We start from the raw sequence: 9,102 nt of genomic DNA, 5'->3' as shown, positions 1-9,102 counted from the left end.
ATTTCTGGTTTCTCAGCTTTGAGAGCTGTCTCTGCAGCCTATGAAGTTGGTTGATACCGTCGCAAGATTTTCAATTTAAATTCAAACCAGGAGCTCTAAAAAGCAGAGATATGCAGTTGCTGCACTTTTGTTTAAGCAGAATTTAACAGCAGTAGCTGCACCTGAAAAGCACTACTCAACTCCACTTAAACCCCATTAAAGCCCAGGTTTTGCTCACACTTGCTCTATAAAAGTGAACAGTGAATAATTCAAATGTTTCATTAATTTTGTAGGAACAGCATAATGTTAAAACAGTACAAGTCTATAGCCTAGAGTGCATGATGCAGGCACAGTACTGACAGCTTGGCTGAGGTTGAAATTCATCCCTTGGGAGCATGGGAGCTTTCAGTTCCCAATGGAGGGGTTTTGTGACAGGAGGGAGGATAGCGCCTGGATTTCCTCCCCACCTGTGAGGAAATAACTGCAATGAAGGTGCAGCAGCAGAAGGAAGATGCAGCTTAGGGATATTCAGAACAATCTGCCCAGTATTGTGCCACTCATCACCCAGCCAGCAGCACAAATATCTTTTTCTTTTCCCCTCTCCGACTTGCTCTTTTTCCCCTCCAGCCGGGAACTGCCACATTAAATAACCACGCTATTGTTTGAGGCGTTCTATGCAAATGGAGTGTTTTTAGAGGTGGAGGTTTCAGGGGCATTACAAGGCTCATGTTAAGACCCTGGTGAAAGGCAGGGCTGGCTCTATACCTCAGTGTATGCCGCTAGGCTCGGAGAGTTAGAGATGGCTTCGTTCCTGCTCCAAAACCGGCGTCGGGGGGGCACTCGGGGGTCCCGGGGGGGCACCTCGGCTTGCTGACAGGAACCGGTCACGGGCCGAGAGCGGGGGACGAGCGGGCCGTTGGGAGGGGGCGCGCGGCGGCCGTTGGCGGGAACGCACGCTGAGGGCAGAAGGCACCCCCAGGCTGACTGGAGCGGAGGGCTGAGGCCCATGGCGGCTTTGGCGAGGACCCGGCCGGGCGCACGGCTGGCGCTGCTGTGCCGCGGGGCATTAGGAGCCGCCTGTTCATTTTCCTCGGAAGCCTTACGCCTCCGGTGGCTGCAGGGGCCACTGGTGCCTGGAGCGGGCGGGGGCGGGACCCGAGTCCGTCCTCGGGGACACCAGTAAACCTCCACAGCTCAGGGCAGGATTGGCAGTACCCCCGTCACTGCTAACAGCTCTTGGTCTAACTATTCTTTGAAACTACAGTGACAGAGATATCAGAACCTTCCTGGAAATCTATTCTAGGTGTTTGCTACTCTTGTTATTTTATATATATATATATATATATATATGAGGGGAGACATGGGTTATCTATATTTTGAGTGTTCAGCATCTCTTAACGCTGCCCTCTGCAGAATAGTGCCTGAAGACTGACACAGTGTTTCAGGTGAGATCTACTTCTCTGCCCTCATTTCCACCTGGCCAAGCTTGAAGTCTGTCTTCCACAGTACTTGTAGTCCCCAAAGCCTTGTTGCAGTCCAGTTATGGCACAGTTACTGCTCTTTCTGTTACAATGGTAATGGTGCCCTGTCAAAAAGAAGGCAGTTAGACTGGTTTGGCATGACTTTTTTTCCTGACAATTCAGGTTAGCTGTTACTTTCACTTTAAAGTTTCTTGGCATTTGAAAGATATGTATTTACTTGCATGGTCATAAGATTTTTCCTGGAATTCAGTTTAGCTGGCTGACTTAGGAAAGATTTGTCCTTTCCCTCTCTTAAAAAAAAAAAAAAAAGAAAAAAGTGTGTACTTTCCAGCCTTTGCAACACTTCAGCCATTTTCTGTCGTAACCTAGAATGAATTGTGTCAGGTGTTATGATTTATCTTAGTACAACCTAAGTAGCTCTTTCTTTAGTTTAGCCAGAGTTTTTCATATTTGATCTTCATATTTTCTAATGAGAAAAAATTGCTACGCTTTTGATAACAAAACATAATAAAACAAAAGACCAGATTGGTAGGCTTTGAATAAGAGAACCTCTTCCAAGGAGATATTCTTTTCTGAGCGTGGGGAAGGGTTTCTCACAGCTGCAAGCCATGGTAAACCATAGCAACTCCCATAGCCTTCAAGTCTTAGTCTTTCCACTGCCATTGTCATGCTGTTCATTTCATAAATAAATGTCCACTAGTTTTGTTATACCAGTGTTCTTTATCACAACCTCGGCATTTTGGCTTCATGAAAACAAAAGTAGCTAACTCAGCAGCTGTAATCCAGCTTCCTGGAAGAGTGCTGTAGTCAAAATACTGACTGGAGAACAAAGTGATTAAAAATGAATACAGGGATCCTAATGGAAAAGCGAGGTTTGCAAGGGAGGATACTGTGAAGGATCAAGTGTGATCTAGGCTAGAAGGGAGGGACTGGACTTTCTTCATCACGTAATGTCAGATGCAGAAAATAAGCAGACTTAAGATGTAAAATGGTGTGAACTGTTCACAGTATTGAAATGAAGGAAATCTGAGTTGCTGGAACAAATGGTGTTTTGGAGACTCTGAAAGCAGAGGCTGGGTAGGCTGGATCAATTCCTAGACCAGAGCTGGTTGGTAACAGGGGAAAAGCTGAAATTTTACTTTTATACACATATAGTGATTATATACAAAAACATGATTTGTGAGAACGCTTTGGTATTTACTGCCTACCTCCAACTGAGCTTTACAGATCCTGTTGAGACTATCATAATATGTAACATTTTGCCCCTGTACAATAAATACTAATTTTTATTTAAAGCCAGCTACGGTTTTGCTGTTTATAATAGTTAACAGACAATGACTAAGTGTACAGTATCTATGAATGAGACATTGAAAATAATAATGAAGCAGCATTAATAAAAGGATTGCTTTTCATTACATCACACACTCAGCACAAGTGAGCACATCTTTAAATAGCTTTTACTGGTTTAACTACCTATTTCAGTTCCTAAGTGAACATCAGTGCATAGGAGACTAGCAGGACTGATGAAAATAGTTATAGATATCTGCACTGGAAATACGTATTTGATCTAGAAAAAACATCTGCGCTCTTGGAATTCCAGTGTCTATGCATCTACAAACCAGTTATGACTGACTGGAATTTTCAGGGTCTGATTTTCCTCAAAAATAACAAGTGTTTCATTTCCCAGCTATATCAGTAACACAATTTATTATCTTCTTATAAGATCAATCCCTTCCTTAAGTGCATATGCTTGATGTGGTCCCCCTTCTGCCCTGTATCATTGATTACAAGGTCTCTCCTACCACATCACCCCACTTCCTTTGCTTGCCATCCCAGTCCACCACCTTATCACTTATTTTTGGTCATTATCTTGCTCCCTTGTCATTCCTAGTTTATTTAATTTTCTGATTTTTTTTTTTTTTTAAACTATGGAGCATAACGTATCTATTCTCTATTGAAGACGATGACAATCTATTGCAAGCTTACAGGTGTCTTGAATAAGAACCTATTGTTGAAATATTACTATTTCTAATACTTTATTGTCCTTACTCTACTGCTTTCTGTAAATGATCCAGACTCATTACTGAGGCAAAGTCAGTTTTTGAGCTCTCATGAGTTGTTCCTGTGCATGGCAGAAAGAAGAAAAGCTTATTCTGTAGTAATATGGCTAAAAGAAGTTTAAAGGTGGCATCTCTTTGTAATAACTCCCTGGATATATTTCCCTCAAAGTCACATGTAGAAAAGACAGAGAGACTCTGTGATGCCTTGGTTCTAGCTTACAGTTCCAGTTTTGTGATGCAGAATTGTCTTCTGAGTATGTGGTTGGCCTCAATGTGGAAGTCTAGCAATCTACTTTTAAATCTTCAGAATGGGAAGTGGGGAATCTCCTTTGTTCAGGAGACAATTGTATTTTGTTTATGGACTGATAATATCAGTGGTAGAACTATAAACACGGAATATAACCTACTTTTTGAAGGTTGGAGAACTGGGAGAAATGAGAGTTAAAATAAAAATAGCAAGACACTCGGGTTTAAAGTGTAACAGTGCGAAGGACCAGGAGGAAGTCACCAACTAGTAATTTTTCTTGTTATGCCTGATCTGCAGCAGCCTCACCATCTGTTGTTTAGGTCTAAACAGTACAAAGTCAGACTGTTCTTTTCCTGAAATACTGATTTATTTATCTTTTAAATGAATGTCTTCCTTCAGCATTCCCACATAGAACTGAAACTTTTGCAGAGAGACAGACAGATCTCTTTCTGCCCTACCTAAATTGAATAGTATATTAGAAAAAAACCCTACTTTCAGTTTAGCAGTTGTTGACATGTATGTCATTTCTACGGTGCAGTAAAATTTGTATTGACTTTAGCTTTAGGTTTGTCCCACTATGCCTTGCTGTAACTGCTGGTGGAGGAAAGGGAGTTCCAAAGACTGGCTGGGCTAAAACAAATTGGAGGGGAGTCATCAATACTTTGGAAGTTTGGACATATATTGGGCCAGTTTTGCTATGCCTTGAAGAAGTCAGCACTACAGATACACAGTAAATCCACTACAAAACCATGCATGCTGAACAAGAGCAGAAAAATCAATCCTACAAACAAAACCCCAATAAAAAAAAGCACTTGTCTTTTCACTTAAGACTTAATTTTACGCTATGGAACTGACACCATGACCTCATTTTAAGTAAAGCCACCGCCTTAGGCAATGAGCCTCACAAACTTGTTTGTAAATACAATTCATGACCCATTTCTCCTCTTTAGTCCTGGTTTTGGGTAAAGGTCCCTTCTGGTACTATTGGAAAGAAAGCTTTCAGACCTAAAGATGGTGTGTCCTTTATGTTGCTACGTCTAGGATGTCAACCAGACCGGGTAAAAAAAACCCCAACAACCAACCACCACCACCAACAAAACCACCACAACACCCCCACCCCAAACCCAACCAAAAAGCCCGTAAGTTTTACCACAGAATAAAATTGTCTCTTGCTTTATAGCAAACTAATGTACCTTGTTGTATGGGCACCATGTATCTTAGATACCTAATGACTCAAATGACTCCTTTTTTATAGCAGTGAAGACAGGCTTGTGATGCCTCATGCAATGAATTATTATTTTGATTAAGGCCTAGATTACCTTGGCATGTCTGATAACTTCTACCAAAGGGTTAATTTTCACAATAAATGTGGGCTTTTAATCAGAAGCTTTCTACAGCTCCCCCAAAAACTTCTCCTATAAGCTTTACGAGGCTTACTAGCTGCCACCTCCTGCGTGCAGGGTAAGGCCATAAGCCACTTAGACCCACACAGGAAGCAATCCACTGCAGAAAGGATGCAACTTCATAGTTCTCTATTGTCGTCCTGTCCCCTAGTGACAGTTTGTCATTTCCTTACAGCTTGCTGTGTAGCAAAATTGACACCCGACTAACACCAATCTCAAAATTCATAGCAGAACGACAGCCTTCTCTCTGGTGAAGACAAACTCAGACTGCTGAGAGCCTGTCAAGCTTTCACAAACTGCCTTTCAAGGAATTGTGACATTCATTTGACTCGGTTTCCTCTGTACCAGATGAGCCATATAAAGAAAAACTGCCTGACTGCCAGTAAATCTTTAATTTAAATTTCATTATCAAACTCACTAGCTGTGACTGGAAGAGGTAACTGGAAGCATTATGTATTATGTTTAAAAGTGCAGTTTGAGGATGCTATGTGTGGTATAAATTATGTTCCACATTTAATGAATGACCTGAAAGAACTTTTCAGAAAAGTATGAGAAGCACAGAATCTTCTACGACCTTCACCTCTTTGTATTGCTTGGGAGATCCCAGAGAGAGTATCATGCCTGAAGAGGCTTACCCTCTCCACCCTACTGGAAAGTGGCACAAAGAAGTCACCGACAGTAGCGAGACCCTGGAGGAAGGCATATGGAGCAAAGGTTGCTGTGCGTTGACACATTGCCAGCAGGCCGTGCAAGCATCATGCAGCTCTCCTGAAACAGAGTTCCCATGTAGATGATTTGGGCAAGCTCAGACTTCTGCTTTACTTGTTCACTTGGCTCTGGTCTACGCCTAGCCAACAGTCTGTTTATATATGTGAACTTTAGCTTTGACTGCAACTTCACCTTGCATTGCCTCTAGGTAGTTTAGACAAATTAACTTTCTCCTGTGCCGGCTGGTTTCTCCAAAACCAATGCTATCTCACTGGAGCTTTGTGTGCTATAACATTACAATGCCCTAAGGCAGGATTAGGCCATTTGTTTACATATAAACATGTGGCACACTCCACCTGTACAAGTGTTTGTTTTTGCATAGCTAGCAGATAACAGGGCTGTAAATTTTATTGCTAAATATTATAAACATAGATCTATGAATTTTTTCCCCCAAGAATTGTGTTTTGGGCCTGACTCTGATCTCACTTTTACCAATTTTAGGTAGATATAGCAGGAACCTGTGACTTACATATGCATGAAATTAGGATAAAACTCTGGTTTGCTTTTCAGTAGCACTGATATTACTTGTGGGGTTTTTTTTTAACATAATATAAACAATTTTTTTAAAAAAATATTAGGTCATTTTTCAGCAAGATGCAAATGTAAACGATTAAAATAATATATTTATTTCCATAATTTTCCATTCAATGCCTTATTATATACCCATACTGTATAATGAACATGACATTCTTCCGGGAGTGTTACGAGAATGACTATGTCTGGTTTTCTCTATTCTGTATATTACTGGCTTGTGTCTTTTTCGTGAAAACATCTCTATCTAAATGACTATTAACACAGATATTTTGCTCCATTGTTTTTCCTTCTACAGATTCAGAATTCATCACCACAGAGAGCTGCTATTGCTGCATGGATCCTTCTCCACATTGTCTCTAACTGCCCAGGATTTTACGAGGTAACTTCAGTACTGTCACGTCACACTTGAAACAGAATATCTAAAACATATGATTGTGTTTTCTTATTCATAGCATTAATATTTTGTACCATTTACATAGTTCCTGTAAAATGAAATAAATCATACACTAGAAGCTCTTTTTTTGCAAGGATACTCAAAAGTCTTGGGGGAAAAATCTGAACTACTTATTCGTAGAAAAACCACGTCTGTTTTAACATAAAATTTGTTGGTTTAGTTGCTCCAAAAATACCAGTGAAAACTTGAATTTGAATGTCTTTGTGGGCTTCCTACAGGAAAAAAAGCATATGCAGACAAATGGGAAAGGCAAGTTTATGAGACATATTTGCATTTGATTTTAACCTTAAATTGCACAAGAATCAGAATCGTTACCGCACTGTTGAGTTTTCAGTCTTTCCTGAGTGGCTTTCAAATTTTGTTTCCAGTTTAGCTGCAAAAGCTAAGAGCAGTATTGCAGTTGCAGTGGTGTGCAAGGGTTTGCTGTTCTGTTAGTATCTCTGGACACTATGAAACCCCTTCTCATACATGTTTCCTTTTCATTAACAGTGCATATGGGGATGGAATATCATGTGCTTCTTTGCATACTATTATGAGTAGAAGGTCAGAGGCTTTAAGACCTACAATAATTTCAATTCCAATATGTCTTCTGAAGAATCCATTTCAAGAAAGGAAACAAAAAGTAAAACTGAACACAACAAATATGAACTTCATAATGGTTTTAGGTTGTTCAGTCAATATTAAACTGATAAAAATAATCTAAACAGAAGTAAATTATTGCAGAACACAACTTTACAGATTTAAAAAGAGATTTTCATAATGAAAATAATGCATAACTAAAAGAGTTTATTTTTGCATGCTTCACTGTTATTTTCTACATTCTAAGGTCATTAATATGCATGATCATATCTTTTTGTGCTTGGATTCTTAGGTTTCATGTGCCGTTTATGTTTGTAGTGGTATAAAAGGTTATTTTATTTGAATGTATGGTGTCTTCACTTGTCATTATAGAATCATAGAATCATTAAGGTTGGAAAAGACCTCTAAGATCATCGAGTCCAACCGTCAACCCAACACCACCATGCCCACTAAACCATGTCCCTAAGCGCCTCATCTACACCTCTTTTAAATACTTCCAGGGATGGGGACTCAACCACTGCCCTGGGCAGCCTGTTCCAATGTTTAACCACTCTTTCAGTAAAGACATTTTTCCTCATGTCCAATTTAAACCTCCCCTGGCGCAACTTGAGGCCATTTCCTCTCGTCCCATCGCTTGTTACTTGGGAGAAGAGACCGACCCCCACCTCGCTACAACCTCCTTTCAGGGAGTTGTAGAGAGCGATGAGGTCTCCCCTCAGCCTCCTTTTCTCCAGGCTAAACAACCCCAGTTCCCTCAGCCGCTCCTTAGAAGACTTGTTCTCCAGACCCCTCACCAGCCTTGTTGCCCTTCTCTGGACACGCTCCAGCACCTCGACGTCCTTCTTGTAGGGAGGGGCCCAAAACTGAACACAGTATTCGAGGTGCGGCCTCACCAGTGCCGAGTACAGGGGCACGATCACTTCCCTGCTCCTGCTGGCCACGCTATTTCTGATACAGGCCAGGATGCCATTGGCCTTCTTGGCCGCCTGGGCACACTGCCGGCTCATGTTCAGCCGGCTGTCGACCAGCACCCCCAGGTCCTTTTCCGACAGGCAGCTTTCCAGCCACTCTTCCCCAAGCCTGTAGCGCTGCATGGGGTTGTTGTGGCCGAAGTGCAGGACCCGGCACTTGGCCTTGTTGAACCTCATACAGTTGGCCTCGGCCCATCGATCCAGCCTGTCCAGGTCCCTCTGCAGAGCCTTCCTACCCTCGAGCAGATCAACACTCCCGCCCAACTTGGTGTCGTCTGCAAGCTTACTGAGGGTGCACTCAATCCCCAATCCCTTATTACTTAAGTGATCTTCTATTACAGAAGTGCTACAAATTGCACTGTAACAGAATTAATGCAGTCACGAGCTATATGCCATAGACACTGGGAAACTGCAAATGCACTTACGTTTGTATTGCCAACTCAGCCAACGGAAAGCCTTTTTATAAATGTGCATCATCAACATGTGAGGAATGTCCTAACGGGGTTCAGCTATTCCATAGCTCTTCTGCTTTTATCTTACAACTATTATGTGAAACGTTGAATTAAGGACTATATGTCTTGCAAAGTGCACCGGTTATACCATGGCAGGTCTAGGGTGCACCTGTT

This window comes from Aptenodytes patagonicus, chromosome 12 (assembly GCF_965638725.1).
Source record: "Aptenodytes patagonicus chromosome 12, bAptPat1.pri.cur, whole genome shotgun sequence".
Taxonomy (NCBI): Eukaryota; Metazoa; Chordata; class Aves; order Sphenisciformes; family Spheniscidae; genus Aptenodytes; species Aptenodytes patagonicus.
The sequence above is the reverse complement of the archived record's forward strand: the minus strand, read 5'-3'. Positions refer to the sequence as shown.